The 20952-nt window shown below is 35.4% G+C and overlaps 1 pseudogene; it reads left to right on the top strand.

Moving 5' to 3' along the window:
• LOC111398370 overlaps positions 1 to 20080 on the top strand; it is a 41423-nt pseudogene extending 21343 nt beyond the window's left edge.
• The last annotated feature ends 872 nt before the right edge of the window (positions 20081 to 20952 follow it).

Here is a 20952-nt window from a genome sequence, read left to right as displayed (position 1 = left end):
GTCGGCTATATGTCAACAGAACCCTCCATTCTTCTCTCATCCAACGCTAACTATATGTTTAGGCTCCGTCTCTCTTGAGCCTTGTTGCACCTTTGTAGCAATATACTTGCACTCTTCCTTAGCCTTTTTGTTGATCTCTTCATATAATAGATTCTCGATAGTGTTGTAGATCTTGAACTTCTCTGGATTAACTTCCACTCTCAATGTCAATTCGCCACTTTCAAAGTCCATGACAGCTCGGCTTGTTGATAGAAAGGATCTGCCCAAGATAAGTAACGCTACATCCCATGGCTCCTCTATATCTAGGATAACAAAATCAATGGAAAATATGAAATTGCCCATTTTAATGAGCACATTCTCAACCACTTGTAGAACCCCAAATAATTCTAGACAACTTAGTGGCACTAAGATATGAATATTGGATGACTAAAGTATACTTCAGATTTTTAGTCTCATTTGAGACCCATTTTTGACATAGGAAACATTTGATTTGGAAAATTATATCTAAATAAAAGTTGTAGCTCATTGAGTTAGCTTTCCAACACACTTTGAATTACCTCAATCGGATATCGAGAGAAAAAGTTATGATAGAAACACTAAAAGTTGTGCAGTGTCAACCGGACTATAACCGGTCGACCGAAGCTGCTTGAAATGAAAATTTTCGTTTTTCTCTAGAATTTAAATATTTATTTTCATCAATTATTTTCTAAAAGGGCCACCCACGTTTTTGGCAATAAAAACCCCACTAAATTGAAACATTTAACCTCAAACTTAAATGACACCCATGTTTTCTCTCTTAAATGAAATTTGACCCTTCATTTGCTTTAAGTTATGGGATATTTACCTATAAATAGAGACCTCATTTTTCTCACACCAAAAGCAAGAGCTTTTACATACTAAAGAAAGAGTTTCCAAGAGAGAAAAACAGATGGAGGAAAACTATTTTTCTTAGAAGTTTAAGAAGTGTTTTCAAGCATCAATTTTCAACTGTTTTCAAACATCCAAGGAGTGCATTTCTTTCAACGTCTAACTTTCATCAAAATTTTCAATCCAAGTTTTCAAAGTTTCAAAAGCATCAATCAAGGTAGGTAGAGGTGCAATGTGTTTAATCATGTTAAGTTATAAGTTTCGATTCATGTTAATGTTTGTATGTCAAATGGTACTCTGGTACGGCATACCCCTCTATGTTGAAAAAATGTTCGTATGTCAAATGGTGCCCTCGGGTACGGCATACCCCTTCATGTCAAATGGTGCCTCCGGGTACGACATGTATGAAAAGTTATAAAGTTAATATTTTGAAATGTATAGCTTGATCACAAATGCACCTATGACACCTATTGAGTTTTTCAACTCACCGGTTTAATCCCATCTCTATATATTGAAGGAATTCTACCTCGGGCATGGATGGAGGAGAAGATGGAGAGTGATGCAACGAGCCCATGAAAATTCGATGAATAAGTGATTTGGATTTATTTTTATGAAATATTTTCCAATGTTATTTCTTTAAAGTTTTGAATAAAGCAGGATGCGAGAACAAGTTATGTTTTCTTCAAATAAATTACATTTTGTTGTTTTGAAAAATGATTCAGTGTTTTTGTTTAAAGTATTTGAAGTATTGTTATTTAAATTATTATTCGAAGATGTAAGTTTTCGCTAAAACGTATACACTTGTTACTAAATCATCGGTTAAGCTAAGTAAAGTAAGTAGCGTTCTGGTTCACTAGGGGTCGGGGCGTTACAGCGTGGTATCAGAGCAAGGTTTAGCAGGTTCTGTAGACCAAGTATGTTTTTTTTTAAAACAAAAGGAAAATGAAAAGTTTAAGGTATTCCATGGCATCGTGCATCCATCCATCAATCTCATCCTATGGCCCAGGTATGTTCATGTTTAAAGTTAATGATTATATTTATGTAATGATGCTTTGATATAATTTAGAGATGTGTTATTTAAAGATATGTAATGGACTTGGGCAAATCTAAGGGCTTAAAGGGAATTGCATGATATGAAAGTTTAAATATTTGCATATTTTCTTTAAACAAAGAAAAAGTATGATGTATGTGAAAATGAAACAGATATGGCTTGTACAGCGGCTAGGGCATATAGAGAAGCATTGAACCGTAGAATTGCTATTCATTCCTATGAAAACTATGTAACTGATCCGACCCGACCGCTTAACGAACATGTATATGACATCTATGAGAGATGCATGATGGCGATTAATGCTGGAATAGAGATCACGCATATTGAGGCCATAAATAATCTCATACACTCTCTCCCACGTCAATGGGGAGATATGGGAGCCACAGTTAGAGATCAAATGTTAGAAGGCAACCCAAACCTGTTCAAGTTTGAGAGGTATTGCCATGCCCTGATTGATTTGTGGGATGATGTAATCCATGAGGAGCCTGAGGAGGAACGTTTAGCTGAGGAAGAAGATCCCGTAAAAGAACCCGAGGATGATTTAGAGAATGATCCTGAGCCTGAGCCACAGGTTGAGATGGACATAGAGTCCGGACCTGAGGCGGAAGACTCCTCCAAAGATGAAGCTCCATCAAAGAAGATTCGTAGAACTTATAGGGATTAGATTTAAATCCTCGTTATAGCTTCCCTTATGTTAAGAAATAAAATACTATCTTCTTTGCTTTAGTACTCGAAGAATGAAACTAATAAGAACCATATGTTTTGTCTAAAGGAAATGACCCGCGCAAACCAAAACTTGATAAGAGACCTCCTCCAAGCGGTTCAAGACATAGGCAGGCAAAACCCGAACTAAGCTCAACCCCTACCACTAGTTCCTAATGTTCCAAACCATGCTTCAGTGGTCGAGCAATTTCGAAGGCACAAGCCCCTTACCTTCAATGGAGCAGCTGATCCACTTGCAGCCGAGGAGTGGCTTCACAAGTTGGAGCATATAATTCGATTGATAGGGTGCACGGAAGCTCAGAAAGTCCAGTGTGCTGAGTTCATGTTCTCCGGTGATGCAAGTCACTGGTGGGACTCAATATCAAGGACAATGACCTCTAAGCAATAAGCAGAATTGACTTGGGAGCAATTCAAAGGGGAAGTAATGGACAAGTACTTTCCCCAGTCCTTGAGGGATCACAAAGAAAGTGAATTCCTCCAACTCAAGCAAAAGACTATGTCCCTGACTGAGTATGAGAGGAAGTTTGATCAACTTTCAAGGTATGCTCCACATCTAGTGGATACAGGAGATAAGAAGGTACGAAGGTTTGAACAAAGGCTGAACTCGGATATAAGCATGATACTTATGTCCCATCGCTTCACCACATACCGTGAAATGCTGGAAAGAGCTCATGCTATTTGGTACCAGAAAACTAGCGCCAAACAACATGGTCAACTGTTTAATCAACTGGACAATGGTAACATGGGAAAAAGGAAATGGAATGGCTAGGACAAGGGAAAAGGCAGGTGACAGAACAAGAAAGCTAATGGCGGAGCCAATGCTAGCAAAAGCATTGTGCCGGTTATTGCGCCCTGTTCTAAGTGTGGAAGGACACATCGTGGCGAGTGTTTACGAGGAAAAAATGTCTGTTTCCAATGTGGCAAGCCAGGACATATCATTAGGAATTGTCCCACACATACCCAGAAGAAGGATGATAACAGCGACCAGAACCAGAAAGGGAAAGCATGACTTTTTGCATTGACTCAACAGGATGCAAAGGAAAACTCTAATGTCATAGCAGGTACTCTATTGATAGCCAATACACCTGCTTATGTATTGTTTGATTCAAGAGCTATACACTCCTTTGCTTCAACAACTTTTATGGCTAAATCTAGTATTACCTGTGATAAGTCGGAAGGTACATTAGAAGTTAGTATTCCTTCGGGCAACCCTTTGAATACTAATAGAATAGCCAAGTCAGTAAGTATCGAAGTTAAGAGAAAACCAATGGAAGCGAACCTATACATGATAGAAATGAAATATTTTGATGTAATACTAGGCATAGATTGGTTAGGTTGTAATTACGCCACCATCCGATGTAAGGAAATGGAAGTATCATTTCAGAAACTAGGAGAGGAACCATTTTCGTTTCTTGGAATGAAGATGAAACCCCTTATTCGACTAGTATCATCTTTACAAGTTGAGAAGATGTTGAGAAAAGAAACATGTTAAGGATATCTAGTAAGTATCTTAGGAGGGAAACAAGAGACGATAAGGGTTGAAGATGTACCAGTAGTACGAAAATTCATAGATTTGTTTCCAGAAGATCTATCTGGTATTCCACCCGATAGACAAGTGAAATTCACCATCGACCTAATTCCCGGGGCGGCACCAGTATCTAAGGCCCCATACCGAATGGCCCTAAAGGAACTACAAGAATTAAAGAAGCAGTTGCAAGAACACCTAGATATGGGCTTCATACGATCAAGCGTATCTCCATGGGATGCGTCGGTGTTGTTTGTAAAGAAGAAAGATAGAAGCATGAGGATGTACATCGATTATAGGAAGATAAATCGATTAACCATCAAGAATAAGTACCCACTCCCGAGGATCGAGGATCTATTAGATCAACTGAAAGGAGCTAAGGTATTTTCCAAGATCGACTTACGATCGAGATACCATCAACTGAAAGTAGAGACAAAGGATATACCTAAGACAGTTTTTAGAACTCGATATGGACACTACGAGTTTACGGTGATGTCGTTTGGACCGACCAATGCACCTACAGTGTTCATGGACCTGATGAATCGAGTGTTTCATCAATACTTGGATAAGTTTGTCATCGTCTTCATCGATGACATTCTGATATATTCCAAGAGTAAGGAGTAACATGAAGAGCACTTGAGAATAGCCTTAGGGATATTACGCAAGGAGAAGCTGTATGCCAAATTCAAAAAGTGCGAGTTTTGATTTGAACAAGTTGGATTTCTTGGACATGTAGTTACTGCCCAAGGGATTGACGTAGATCCAGCAAAAGTAGAAGCAGTAACCAACTGGAAAACACCAACAAATGCTGGCGAAGTACGGAGTTTTCTAGCATTGGCTGGATATTATAGGAGATTTATAGAAGGATTCTCCAAAATAGCTGGACCAATGACGTAGCTTACAAGGAAGGGAGTAAAATTCCAATGGACGGAAAAATGCGAACAAAGTTTCCAAGAACTTAAGCAGAAGTTGATATCGGCACCTGTATTAACAGTACCTGAAGGTACGGAAGGGTTTGTTATGTACAGCGACACATCCAAGCCAGGATTGGGATGTGTACTAATGCAGAATGGAAAAGTGATAGCCTATACTTCAAGACAATTGAAGAAACATGAGCAGAACTACCCGACGTATGATTTAAAACTTGCAGCGATAGTACACGCTTTGAAGATATGGCGACACTACTTGTATGGACGGAAGTATGATATCTACATAGATCACAAAAGTCTCAAGTATTTCTTCACACAGAAGGAATTGAATATGCGACAAAGACGATGGTTGGAATTGGTGAACGATTACGACTGCACTATTCACTACCATCTGGGTAAGGCTAATGTTGTGGCCGACGCTCTAAGTAGAAAATCAATGGGACAATTGATGTCACTACCCACCTCTTAAGTGGAGTTAGTCAAGGACTTGGAAAATTTGCAGATCGAAGTGGTTACCACACCTGGACAAGTCACTACTCTTCTAGCAGCTTTAATAATTCGACCTACTCTTAGAGATCGAATTATAGAAACACAAAATAAAGACTCATTTTTGCAGAAGATTAAGAATGAAGTTGGTACGGATAAGAAAAGGACTTTGGAATAACTGAGGATCATGCACTTATATTTAGAGGAAGAATTTGCGTGCCTAAGGATGAAGCCTTGAGAAACGAGATATTAAAAGAAGCTCATTCCACTCGGTACACCGCACATCCCGGTGGTACGAAAATGTATCAAGATCTTTGAGATACATTTTGGTAGAGAAATATGAAAAGAAGTATAGGGCTATATGTGCAGAAGTGCATAGTATGTCAACAGTTTAAGGCAGAACACCAAAAACCAGCTGGATTGTTAAATCCACTAGATATACCTGAATGGAAATGGGAAAATATCACAATGGACTTTGTGGTTGGATTCCCGAAGTCAGCAAGAGGAAATAATGCTATATGGGTAGTAGTGGATCGACTAACGAAGTCAGCTCATTTTCTTCCAGTGAAAATAACATTCAGTTTAGACCAATTGGCACAGTTGTACATTAAAGAGGTTGTGAGATTACACGATGTACCTGTGTCCATTGTATCTGACAGAGACCCAAGGTTCACGTCCAAATTTTGGAAAAGTCTACAAGGAGCTATGAAAACGAAGCTGAACTTTAGTACAGCATATCACCCTCAGTCCGATGGTCAGTCTGAAAGGACCATCCAAACTTTGGAAGACATGCTGGGAACATGTGTTTTGGATCTAGGAGGTAATTGGGAGTCATACTTACCTCTAGTAGAGTTCGCTTATAATAACAGTTTCCAAGCAACTATTAGAATGGCACCATACGAAGCTCTCTATGGTAGAAGATGTAGATCCCCTGTTCATTGGGATGAAGTCGGAGAGAAGAGAGTTTTAGGACCAGAAATAGTTGAAAGGACGGTCGAGGTAATTGATAAGATTCGTGCAAGAACAAAGGCAGCATAGGATCAACAAAAGAGCTATGCAGATACAAGGACGAAGGATTTAGAATTTCAAGTTGGGGATAAAGTGTTTCTAAAAGTAGCACCGATGAAAGGTGTACTTAGATTTGGAAAGAAAGGCAAGCTACGACCCCGGTATATCGGACCTTTCGAGATACTTGATAAAGTCGGAAATGTGGCTTACCGCCTAGCATTGCCACCTGAATTATCGACTTGCACAATGTGTTCCATATATCGATGATAAAGAAGTATGTATATGATCCTAATCATGTAGTGAGTTATCAAACCTTGGAGGTACAGAAAGATTTGTCGTACGAGGAACTACCGATCAAGATATTGGATCGAAAAGTGTATAAACTAAGGAATAAAGAGATTCAGCTAGTTAAGATACAGTGGAATCATCACGGCGTAGAAGAAGCCACTTGGGAAAAAGAAGAAGAAGCCAAAGACAAGTATCTAACACTATTCGCCCAATCAGAAGGTAAATTTCGAGGACGAAATTTTAATTAAGGTGTGGAGGATGTAGAACCCCAAATAATTCTAGACACCTCAGTGGCACTAAGACATGAATATTGGATTATTAAAGTATACTTCAGATTTTTAGTCTCATTTGAGACCCATTTTCGACATAGGAAACATTCAATTTGGAAAATGATATCTAAATAAAAATTGTAGCTCTTTGAGTTAGCCTTCCAACACACTTTGAATTACCTCAATCGGATATCGGGAGAAGAAGTTATGATAGAAATACTGAAAATTGTGCAATGTCAACCGGGCTACAACCGGTCGACCGAAGCTACCTGAAATGAAAATTTTCGTTTTTCTCTAGAATTTAAATATTTATTTTCATCAATTATTTTCTCAAAGGGCCACCCACATTTTTGGCAATAAAAACCCCACTAAATTGAAGCATTTAACATCAAACTTAAATGGCACTCATGTTTTCTCTCTTAAATGAAATTTGACCCTTCATTTGTTTTAAGTTATGGGATATTTACCTATAAATAGAGATCTCATTTCACTCATTTTTCTCACACCAAAAGCAAGAGCTTTTACATACTAAAGAAAGAGTTTCCAAGAAAGAAAAAGAGGGGGGAAAACTATTTTTCCTAGAAGTTTAAGAAGTGTTTTCAAGCATCAATTTTCAACTGTTTTCAAACATCCAAGGAGTGCATTTCCTTCAACGTCCAAGTTTCATCGAAGTTTTCAATCCAAGTTTTCAAAGTTTCAAAAGCATCAATCAAGGTAGGTAGAGGTGCAATGTGTTTAATCATATTAAGTTATAAGTTTCAATTCATGTTAATGTTTGTATGTCGAATGGTACTCCGGTACGGCATACCCCTCTATGTTGAAGAAATTTTCGTATGTCAAATGGTGCCCTCGGGTACTGCATACCCCTTCATGTCAAATAGTGCCTCTGGATACGGCATGTATGAAAAGTTATAAAGTTAATGTTTTGAAATGTATAGCTTGATCACGAATGCACCTATGACACCTATTGAGTTTTTCAACTCATCGGTTTAATCCCATCTCTACAGATTGAAGGAATTCTACCTCAGGTATAGATGGAGGAGAAGATGGAGAGTGATGCAACGAACCCATGAAAATTCGGTGAATAAGTGATTTGGATTTATTTTTATGAAATGTTTTCCAATGTTATTTCTTTAAAGTTTTGAATAACGCAAGATGCGAGAACAAGTTATGTTTTCTTCAAATAAATTACATTTTGTTGTTTTGAAAAATGATTCAGTATTTTTGTTTAAAGTATTTGAAGTACTGTTATTTAAATTATTATTCGAAGATGTAAGCTTCCGCTAAAATGTATACACTTGTTACTAAACCACCGGTTAAGCTAAGTAAAGTAAGTAGCGTTCCGGTCCACTAGAGGTCAGGGCGTTACACCACTCCTCGTGGATATTTAATTGATCTGTCTGCCAATTGAAGGGAGATAGATGTGTCCTTTAGCTCTTCCAATCCTAATTCTCTATATACAGAGAAGTGCATTAGGTTTATATTTGCTCTTGAGTTACATAAACAATTAAAATTTGAATCATTCCCTATTGAGCAAGGCATTTTAAGACTCCCTGGATCTTGTAGCTTGGGAAATAATTTATTCTGCAATATGGCACTACACTTCTCATTTAAATTTATGGCCTTGAAATCTGTAAGCCTTCTCTTTTTGGATAGAATCTCCTTCAAAATTTTTGCATAGTTTGGAATTTGAGATAAAGCTTCAATCAATGGGATATTGACATGAAGCTTCCTGAAGATATCCAAGAACTTTGCAAATTGTTCTTCCAACTTCCTCTTTTGTAATCTCTGTGGAAACGGGATAGAAAGCCCATAAGGTTTGACAGGAACGGTTGCCTTAACGTCTAGATTTTCTGACTCTTGATATGTAACTATTTCATCTGGCTGTTCAGATTTATCCACTTGCTCCTCATCTATGGAAGGTACTTTTTCATTTACTTTAACCGTCTTTCGACTGTGATTTCTAGTAGTTGAATCCCATTACGTGTAGTGATTGCCCTAACCTCCTCATTCTCTACAACTTTTACTACCATTACCTGCTGCTTAGAATTTATCTCAGTGTCGCTTAGTAATGCTCCTTATTGTCTTTCTGAGAGTGCCTGAGCTATTTGTCCCATTTGATTTTCTAAATTTTTTATGGCAGCACCCTGAACTTGCAAGCTCTTATCCATTCTCGACATATACTGAGTGGACATTTCTGCTAACTTAGTCACAAAATCTTCTAACGAAGACTTCTTCTCATTCAGCTAAAATTCGGGTGGTGAGGTCTGCTATGGCGCAATGTGAGCTCCCTGATTATTACTCCATTGAAAACTTGGATGATTTCTCCAGCCTGGCTAATATGTGTTAGGATTTGGATTGTGTTGTTACCTTTGAAAATTCTGAGTGTAGTTCACGTCTTCTACCGTCTGAGCAAAAGGAGATCCTACGACAATCAACACTCTCATGGTTCCCTCCACAATATTTGCATTTCAGTTCCACTATTTGGGCTACACTCATTTGATCTACCGTCTGTGCCAATTGTGCTAAAAGTGTTGTTAAAGAATTAACTTCGAATACCCCAGCAGCTTTCTTTCCACTTATTCTTTCAGTAGGCCAAAATGCATTGGTAAATGCCAAATCCTCCATAATTTGGTAGACCTGGTCCGCGATTCTTTTTGTGATGGAACCATTGCACGCAGGGTCTACGTTAGCCCTGCTAATCGGGTTCAGACCAAAGTAAAAGTATTGCACTTGAAGCCACTTCTACAATCCGTGTTGTGGGCATTGGCGAAGAAAACCCTTGTATTGTTCCCAAGCCTCTAAATAGCATTCTGAGTCCAATTGCTGAAAAGTAGTGATCTCGTCCCTTAACTTTGCAATCCTTTTCGATGGGAAATATTTGCTAAGAAATTTCTGACTCAATTGGTTCCATGTTGTGATACTCTGCGGTGGGCAAGTGTCTAACCATTCCCTTGCTGAATCCCTCAATGTGTATGGGAAGGGTCTTAGTCTAATTGCTTCGCTCGAAACCCCCAGATACTCCAGAAATCTTGATATATGAGCATTGGGATTCTCTGTAGCTTTCCCAAAAAATTGTAGCGCATTTTGAACATGTTGATGACATCTGTCCTCTGGTGGAAGTTTGCCTGGCCAAACGCCGGATATACAATATTGAACTGGCTTTCCACTACCGGTGGAACCATATACTCTCCCATGAGCCTGGCGTTTTCATTGACTGCAGCGATATTCGGTTGTACTACTCCTAGATTAGCCCTAATAGCTAATTGATTCGGATTTTCGTTTGCCGTGTCTTTCTCTTTCTACTTTTGATGTGTTTCAAGCTATTTTCTTCTTCGAAAGTTGAATGTTCGATCGATTTCTGAGTCTAATTGAGCAAGATCACCAGTTCTCGAATTTCGCATACAAAATCTTGAAAAAGAAAGCAAGAAGCATTGTAAAATTATTCTAAATTAATGAACTAAACTAAAAATAAAAAAAATTCAGATTAAAGTTAAAATTAACTAAAATTAGTAAAAAACAATAGTCCCCGGCAACGGCACCAAAACCTTGATCAATTGATTACCCGCAAGTGGACGGGATTGTGAATCAATAATATAATAGTGTGTAGAGTGTCGAACCTACGAGAACTATGCGTTTGATCCAGTTAAAATTAATAATACCCTAAATCGATTAGCAAAAGCAAGTTGTGACTAAATAATATTAAATCTAGCAAAAATCTAGCAACTAAATTGAAAGCAAAGTAAAAATTTATCAAATTCGCGAGAAGTATTGCTAAGATGTAGAATCCCCCTTGCTACTCCATTTTTAGTTCGACAATTTAAATTGACAATTTGAAATCATGCTTGTTGGTCAATATTCCTATTTTAATAGAAAATCTCTCTCGATAGTTATCAAATACATTCCCCTCATATGACCTTCCTATCACTCGATGAAAGATACGAACATGATAAATACATTAAACGAACTAGAATAGCTTATAAAAATCATATGAAGTATAAAGGTATATCTCTATCATCTATCGAACCTCACAATATTTATTATTTTGTGCTAATGATCCTATTGTCTCTCTCGATAACAACAAAATTCAGAAACAATTCAACTAGTAGTCAATTAATTGAAAAGCATGAAAACGATAATAAACACCGAAACAATTAAACAAATTAACGTCAATTAAATTATTCAAATTAAAAATTCATAACAAGGGTTCATCACATCCTAGCAAATATGAAAAATTATCCTAACATATTTAAATTACAAGAATATATAAGTGGAAAGACATAACTTGTATTTTTGATAAATTGAGAAGATGAAGACAAATCTTGAAATCTTAAATCTCTTCAATGATTTCTTAATAAATCTCCAATTGCGCTCTCTCTTCTTTGTCCAATACCAAGTTTGAATCTTCACTTGATTGAATTCCTGCAAATCCCCTTCAATTCTCTCACAAAAACAATGAATTCTCCTCCTTTGATGATGATAATTGATGAATATTGGAGTATATTGTGTATAAGAGAAAAGTATGAGATCCCCCTTTGTGTATTCTCCTGTTGGGTATCTGTAGTGGTCGAAAATTAGTAAAAAATCACGTCTAAATTAGTTTCCAAAAGAGTTCCAATCGAATAAGGAAAGTTACACTTGCGCCCGGGATTTTTTATCTCTACAAGTAGTTAGTATTTTGATGATAACTTTGTCTCCCGATATCCAATTGAGTTGATTCAAAATGCATTGGAAAGCTAATTAAAAGGGATACGAAATAGATATTTTCTAATTTGTACATTTACTATATCAAAAATTGGTCGCAATCTTTGACTAAAAATCTGAAAAATATATCACATAATTGGAAGTCGATTTATGGTAATATTCTGATGATATTCCATTCATTTTTGACCTCTAATTGCATCCAATTGACTCTCATAAGTCTTTAAAATATCTCTTATGGTCCAATTCAACCATTGGATATTTGCAATTTGGTCCTCAACTTTGTACGTCGCCATTTTTTGCCCTTTTTCACTTCTTTCTTTCGGTTTAACTTCCAACCATCAAGTTTTACCTAATAAATGAAATATACAACAAATTAGGCTATAATTTCTTTAAAAAACTATTAAATTTCTATATTTTTAGGTCTATATAAGTGTATAAAATACACTTATCACTAAACAACGTCCTAAGGTCAATGCCTTGATTGCTGAAGAAGACGAAGCGCCGATTGAAGAAAGCACTTTGAGGGTCAATCCCATTCCATATCATTATATAGGCATATATATATATAGGCATATATATATATATATATATATATATATATATATATATATATATAGGATTCACGACTGAGCTAACTAACTCCGGAGCTAGTGACCATGAATCTCTCCGTGAGCCCACAAAAGCGGGAGGAGAGCTGGCGACTCGGTTCCCTCAAACTTGACTCCTTGAGAGAGGGAACTCTTGTGCTCGTCGGCCCATGGCTCCATACTGGTACAATACCTGTAGGGCCTCTTACCACGCTTAGAGCTACTAGAATTAGAGTTTTTGGTTAGATTTATTAGATAAAGGAAGCTAAAATGTTCGAGCTCGACCTGCCTTAAGGAATGAGCCTGACTCCATTTCATAAAAGGAATGGTCGGCTCGGGGAGCTCCTCTGAATGTTATTCCCCCTGGGTCTTCCTCAGGGAGAAGGAAGAGAAGCTAAGGGCTGCCCCTTACTCCATTCATACTGAATGGTGGGGCAAAAAGAATCGGTACTGGCCCTTACTCTATTCCCAGGGAATAGCGGGACAGGAGGGAGCAACTTTTGAATGAGTTGGGATCGGATTACAGGTTTCCTTCTGCTTTTGGGTACAATGGGGGCCTCTCATGTTCCCCAGCTCCAAGCTTAGCTCAATATCAATCAATTAAAACAAGCTCGAACTCCTTAGCTTCTACGCTCCTGCGTCCTACCCAGGAGTCAGGTCCGATCGAAGCTACTAAGGTGAATGCCCAAAGGGTGAGTAAAGATTCAATCACTAATAATGTAGTCTTTAATGTCATGGGATTAAAGATGAAAGAGAAAAATACAAAGTTGAGGGATCCCAATATCCTCCTAACAGTCAGAGTTTTCAAAAAGACTGACCAGATGTGAACTCTTTGCTGCTATAGATAGTCAAAACTAATACTTGCTTGGGATTCGCCTACGTTAAGCCCTGGGGAGTAAAGTAAATAGGAGCCTCACACTGAAGAATTTCTTGAAAATGATAAATAGTGTAGCATAGGATAGACAATCTAGCATTGATCTATCCGTTTCCTAATGTTAGTGCTGACATAGGATGGGAAGAAGGAAGTGGTGAACCCTTCCTTCCCTGCTATACTATACTGGACAATGGCTCCATACTGGTACAATTACCCCTTAGGAAGCCTGGACGCTATGAGAGATTTTTGAGAAGAGAAGCTCTTTATTTTTATAGAGAAAGGAACTGCAGGCCGAGCTCAGGCATAGTATGATCCATAAGGAATTTCAAGGATTATTTATGGTATGTTTGTGATTTGGTATATAAGACATGATATTGATATTTGTTTGGTATGTGAGACATGTAATATTGAGATCGACCAGAAAAGTACCCTTGATTATATACTTTTTCTAGTTCACATAGGGGCCTTGGTCGCGTTCCATCCTACACGGAGCGTCTTGACCTGACATTGGTCTTGATCGTGTACATATAGTTCACAGAAGGGCCCTGGTCATATTCTAGAATTGATTAAGAGAGGTCTTTGAGATTAACTTTCGTTTATGGAGGGGGCCAAAGGCCCGTGACGAAAGTTCTTAGCCCGAGGGGCGGATTATATATTTCAGTTAGAGGGTACATTTTTGATGAATTTTTCAGTACGTTTGATGTGATGAAATTATAGCGTATTTATCAGCTGATATTTATATCATGATCCTGAGACGATATTTTATGACCTTATGTGAATATTTCACTTTTGGTTATAATTACATGATGTTATCTTGTGAATTATTAAATGATATGAACTCGATTTTCGATAGAAATGTAAAATTGAAAAGGCATAATTATTTTCGAACTTCTCCACTCACTGAGCTATCAACTCATATATTTTTCCACAATTTTTCCTACAGGTAGCAATTGATTCTTTTTAGCTGGAAGAGCCTAATGATTTTAGAATGAGTGCCACACGACATGTTGAGTGTTACAACTCATATTGATGAAGCAGAAAATAAATATTTGGGCCCATCGCATTATGTTTTACATAAGCATTTGATTTTGTTGCATTTTTTGAAGTAACTCATAATTAACCTTGGTGATAAATTTGACATCTAATCAACATCTATCATCTATGCACATCATGTTTCAAGTACACTAGGGTGATTCGAGACCAGTCGTATCAAAGTGGTATCAGAGCATGATTTTGAAAATTTTATGGTTCATGTATGTTCAGTGAATATGATCACATGTCGTAGTGACAGAAATCACAAGCTCTTTAATTTGAATGTATGGAACCAAAAATGATAGAAAAATATTTTTTTTAACAAATTTAGAAACGACTATTATGTAAATATGGTAGTTGCAATGATATAATGATTGAAAATGTTATTAGTTGTTGGGTTGGAACTATGGTGTATGTAACCTATTAAGATTTGAACAAATTTTGATGATTTTGCGGGACATTCGAAGTTATAGATTTTACAACCAACGTGGAATTTTAGTTATTTTGAAGCCAAATGGTCATTAGTATTATCAAAATTTTGAGGAGATTTGTCGCCACTTTTATGGGATGATAATATAAATCATGATGGTGTATATTTATGCTATATGATAAGAAATTGTGGAAGACAAAATGATGATTTGTTGATTGATAGATGACAATGTGTTATTGTGTACTTTAAGGAAAAATAATGAATTGATGATTGATAGATGACAATGTGTTATTGTGTATATTAGGCATCGAGAAAATTAATGGTAATTCCAATTATTTCGATTATTTATGAGTTGTTTGATTATAAGGAATGTGAGAATAATAGGGATGAACTTCATAATGATTACTTAATATAGGGTGATTTGTTGCTTTAGAAATAGAATCAAATGGATATGTGCGTTTAGGTATGTTTATATGAAAAAAAATTATCTTGAGAATGGTAGGGTTGAAATTAATTGAGATTGGGAAACTAACATACGGTATATTGATGTGTGAAATGTTCACGAGATAAATATGAAGGTTATTATCTTGTGGTATTAAGGAAAATTGATATAATTAAATATTTTAGGTCATACGATATGACGATAAATGCCAAGATTACATGATCATAACATGATATGGTGAACAACATGTAAATGAATATAATGGTTGTCCTATAGCTAAATAATGTGATGACAAATTTGAATTATTATGTTAATTAATTTTGGTAAGGCCATTCGTTGGATTATTGTGTTATATTCCATACAATTTGAAAGTGTTGAGTTAAATTTTGAAGTTAAGATGAATTTAATAAATTTTTAGTGATGTAATTTTTGGGTGATTTTCAATTGTATATTTGGATTTCACGTATAAAGTATTCCATTTTTATTGAGATCTATTTGCTATAGAATATATGGATGACATGTCGAAAAGTTTAAAGTTTAGGGTGATCATTGAATGTAAATTTTATTCAATTGTGGGACAATATCTTTAAGTTACATTATCTTAATTAAAGATCTTTATGCAATATACAAGAAGGATAATGCATTAATGATAGATCAGCGACCTATTTATGGAATAAGATTAGATATTTTCATGGATTAAATGTCATTATCCCTTCATAGAAACAAAGAACAAAATTTGTATGCGTATAGAAATGTCAAAAGTTTTGCTATCAGGAAATTTTGAGAAAATATTTGCTCTTATATCCAAAGATGATAAGCGATTGATTCACAATAATGATTTATGCTATGGTTTAGAAAATGTTCTCTAAGTGGAATGATAAAATATGGATTATGTTGTAGATTGATAGAGAGATATGATTAAATCACGATATATGGTTGGTTATATTGGGACTGACATTTAGGAATTGTGGCGTGTTCACATGGTGAGAAGATCAATATTTATTGACCACATAGGTTAAGGTATATTTGCATTCAAAAAGGAGCCGAACTTGAAGCTGTGTATATATTATCTTTAGGTGATAAAATGAAAAGCTAAAAATATCACATACTGATCATTAGGATGATATTGAAGTTATCGGTTCAACATGCATTCCATATGTTCAATAGTTAGTAAATAGACGTCAGATTTAACTTATGCTATAAAATTATTAGTGGAGTCGAAAGAGAAAGAAAATTTTACATATGAGGAAGACCTTTTCAGATATTGGACAGAAAGAAACAGATCTTTCAAGTAAGACTATTTTTTTTTTTTTTTGGGTTATAATTTTATGTAGGAATCACATTATGGAAGAAACGACTTAGGAAAGTGAAGAGCAAATGTGTTCTCAAAATCCACAGCTTTTTCGTACTTAATCAATTGAATTTTGAGGACGAAATTCTTTTAAGGGGTGAGTTTTGTAATACATTAATTTAATAAAAAAGAAAAAGAAAAGAAAAATCAAAGATGTTAAAAAAATGTTAAAAACAATTAAAAAATGAAATGGCAGGCGGAGGATATTCACCAAATCCATTCCCATTTATATATATATTAACCAAAACCATTTTCCACAGTAAAACACACACAAACACACAGTGAAGGAAAAAAACATGCAGAAAGGAAAGAAAGAGAAGGGAGGAAAGAAGAAGGAAAGAAAAAAAAAGAAAAATTTCGCCAACATATTAGAAAATAAGTTTTTCTACTATTAAGCTTGAATTCTTCAAAGTTGAAGGTAAGTAAAAAAAGCTACTTATTGTCAAGTTATGTTTACTTTTATAGTTGTTAGATTTTTAGACTAAATTTAATTTTATTGAAGGGATTAAGTATAATAAACAATGAAATTGAGTAAAATAAAAAAAAAATATTAGTTTTATTGATTAAAGAGATTTTAGAAATCGCTTAAACATGAAACAATTAAATTTGGGTATCGCCTATTTAATTATTGAAATTACTTAAAATAATTAATTGTTGATTTAAAAATTATATTATATTTCAAACGGCGATACGTACATCGGGATAGTTTACCAATCGAGTTGATCTTGCGAACATAGTTCTGTGAGTGAAAAAATATAAATATTTTTAAAATATTTATAAATTAAGTATATTATTAAAGTATGTGCAATTATGTGAATTATTTGCTAAATTATGTGATTACGATGAAAATTTCTTTTAGTATGATCCATAAGGAATTTCAAGGATTATTTATGGTATGTTTGTGATTTGGTATACGAGACATGTGATATTGATATTTGTTTGGTATGTGAGACATATAATCGTGAGATCGGCCAAAAAAGTTCCTTTGATTATATACTTCTTTTAGTTCACAGAGGGGTCTTGACCGTGTTCTATCCTATACGGAGGGTCTTGATCTGACATTGGTCTTGATCGTGTTCATATAGTTCACAGACAGGCATTGACCATATTCTAAAATTGATTATAAGAGGTCTTTGAGATCGACTTTCGTTCACGGAGGGGGCCAAAGGCCCGTGGCGAAAGTTCTTAGCTCAAGGGGCGTACATTTTTTGTGGATTTTTCAGTACGTTTGATGTGATGTGATTATAGTGTGGTTATCGGTTGATATTTATATCATGATCTTGAGATGATATTTTACGACTTTATGTGAATATAACACTTTTGGTTATAATTATATGATGTTATCTTGTGAATTATCGAATGATGTGAACTCGATTTTCAATAGAAATATAAAATTGAAAAAGCATAATTATTTTCAAACTTCTCCACTCAAAAATCTATCAACTCATATATTTTTTCACGACTTTTTCTATAGGTAGCAATTGATTCTTTTTAGTTGAAAGAGCCTAATGATTTTAGAATAAGAGCCACACGACATGTTGAGTGTTATAACTCATATTGATGAAGCACGAAGTAAATATTTTGGGCCCATTGCATTATGTTTTATATAAGCATTTGATTTTATTGCATTTTTTGAAGTAACTCATAGTCAACCTTGGTAATAGATTTGACATCTAGTCAACATCTATTATCGATGCACATCACTTTTCGAGTCTAATTAGGTGATTTGAGATTGGTCATGTCATTGTGTACCACCCTATTTTATTCAAAGAGGTAAATTATACAATAAAATAAAAACAAATACATCGAAAAGATAATGAAATTCATTCAAAGCTGATCCGAAATGAAAATGAATCTGCAGTTAACTGATAAAGCAATAATTGTATACCCTAACAGTGGTGAAATATGGGATGGCATTGCTAAAAGATGGCTGGTGAGCAATACATTTATGTTCTCTTTTTTTTCTTTTTTTGTTTAAATCTTCTTAAACTAAATTTTGATTGCATTTGAAGTAGGGGTGTAAGTAGTCATGTTTTACCGATTTTTGACAGATTTTCAAATCAAACCATTTAAACCAGTTTGAGAAAAACTCAAATTCAAACCAAACCATTTTAAAAGGTTTGAAAAAATCTCAAACCTAAACCTAATGGTTTGGTCTGATTTTAAACTGATGGTTTCTTTTCTCTCTCTTTTTTTTTTTTTTTTTTTTGTCTATCTACTTTTACGCTCAGTGAATTCAATAAATTTTTATATCTTACCAGCAATAAATCTAAAACAAACTTAATACATCTACTATAAATTTAAATACCAACTAAATCAAAGTGAAATTACAATAAACTAAATCATAGCTTTTTGTTTGCCATTTTTAGGCTAATAACGTTACGATAACGTTACAATAAAAGTTTACTAAACTAAATATAATGCCAAAAATATTAATGATGTCCAACAAGTCGTGATCATCATATCTGCAAGAAAAAATCTTACTAATTAGATAGAAAGAATAACCAACCACAATATAATAAAACAATTGTTTATGATATCTAAATATAATAATTACGCAAGCTTACAGTTGTATGTTACGAACTCAGTATTTCGCATATACTCAAACATCAATTGTTGTCACACATGATACATTGTTTGCATAGTCAATCAAATGCATTCATTAGATTATCATAATAATAGATACTAGATAGATAAAAGAATTTTCAAAAATATGTTAATAGAAAATATAAATCATCTGTCACAACTTTCATTGAATCAATGCCTCCACTTCATCTACATATTGGCGCAACACTATAGGTTCCTTCTTAGTTTGTGACCAATTCTTTCCGCATGTACTAGCCTCAACCATCCGTGCATCTAATGAACTCCTAAGTAATATAGTCCAAGCCCAAATCCTTCCTCTTTTCTATTTTGTAGCTCATATGGCTTTTGAGGCCCTAGACTCAAGGCAAAAATTAAAACTTGACAAAAATAATTTAAAATTATTGGGTAATAATAATATATATGTAATAGAAAATTAAAAATTGACAAAAATACCCACAAATAACAAAAGTCACAAAACTATTGAATTTTACATATTTGGATGAATTTTCAAAAAAAAAAAATTCATTTTTTTATTTTTTATTTTATATATTTTTTCACCGGTCTGATTTTATTTTAAACCGTAATTAAAATTTTCAAACTCAAACCAAACTGCGGTTTAAAATCATTTCATTGACGGGTCCACATGTCACCAAATCGACGGATTCTAAAATGAGATTTCGGTTCGATTTTCTAGTTTGGCAGTTTTTACCTACAACCCTAATTTGAAGGTATGCAATATACCAATTAATTGTTGTGATTTTATTGGCACCATCAAAATGCTTCGATGAAGAAAAGTCCGTACAATTTTCGAGATGCTGGAGCAAATCTCATTGGTGGTTACTGTCAAACTACACCCTCCACAGTTCGATCAATTTCAAAAGTTTTGAAGGCTAGAAAATTTGTTTCCAGCATTAGGCAAATTGCTTAATTTCACATCACTGATGTTTGTTTATTCATTTAATCATATTTTCCCCATTTTTCTACTTAAGGAGTATGAGCTAGTGTATTTAGATTGGGTAATTCATGAAAGGAAGGGAGGTAGAAAAAATGGTTGATTTATAGCTGAAATTTATTCCGTGCAAAGCCTTTTATTAACTTGAAAAGTGGAAATGGTTGGTTTCTGTTACGCCCCTATATGAAACACTTCAAAAAGTCTACCACTGCGTCATACGAGGTGTTCAACATCCATCCAAAGTGGTTCCGAAGTGGAGTCACCATCTGCTAACGCACTGTGAGGCACAGACAATCTACTGAACCGAAGAGACGCCCTCGCCCCTGAAGCCGAGGCGTAGTTCAAGCTGAGGTTCTCTGCTAGAGGATCCGTCGTCAATTTCAGAAAGAGATCTATGTCAAGATCCTTTCTGCCCCCAAAATTCAATTGATTTGACATCTCCATAGCCTAGTTGATGTGACGTATCAACTTTATGTCAACTCAACTCGGGAGAAGTAATTATCCGCTCACTCTATAGAGGCGGCTGATTGACGCCTATAAGCAGACGTCTCACACCGTCAGATACGTATACGTGTCCCACATCCAACGGTTCTCTTCACCTATAAATACCCAAGGTTTGACAAGAGGCAAATGTAATGAAACTCTTACAACATAGCTTTCCATAACAAGCAAATGCATATATTCTCCTTCCCACTATTTTGCACAGCATTGGTATTGTTCTGATCACTTGAGGCTAGCTTGACTGTCGGAGTGTACACGGCTGCCGCCACCCCCGCTGGTTTCGATCGGATGTATCTGACCGTGCGTTGACTGTGCACATGGAAGAATATATGGAGTAGCTATCTGTT

The sequence above is a fragment of the Olea europaea genome, chromosome 8 (assembly GCF_002742605.1).
Source record: "Olea europaea var. sylvestris chromosome 8, O_europaea_v1, whole genome shotgun sequence".
Taxonomy (NCBI): Eukaryota; Viridiplantae; Streptophyta; class Magnoliopsida; order Lamiales; family Oleaceae; genus Olea; species Olea europaea.
This window is presented reverse-complemented; position numbering and strand designations above follow the sequence as displayed.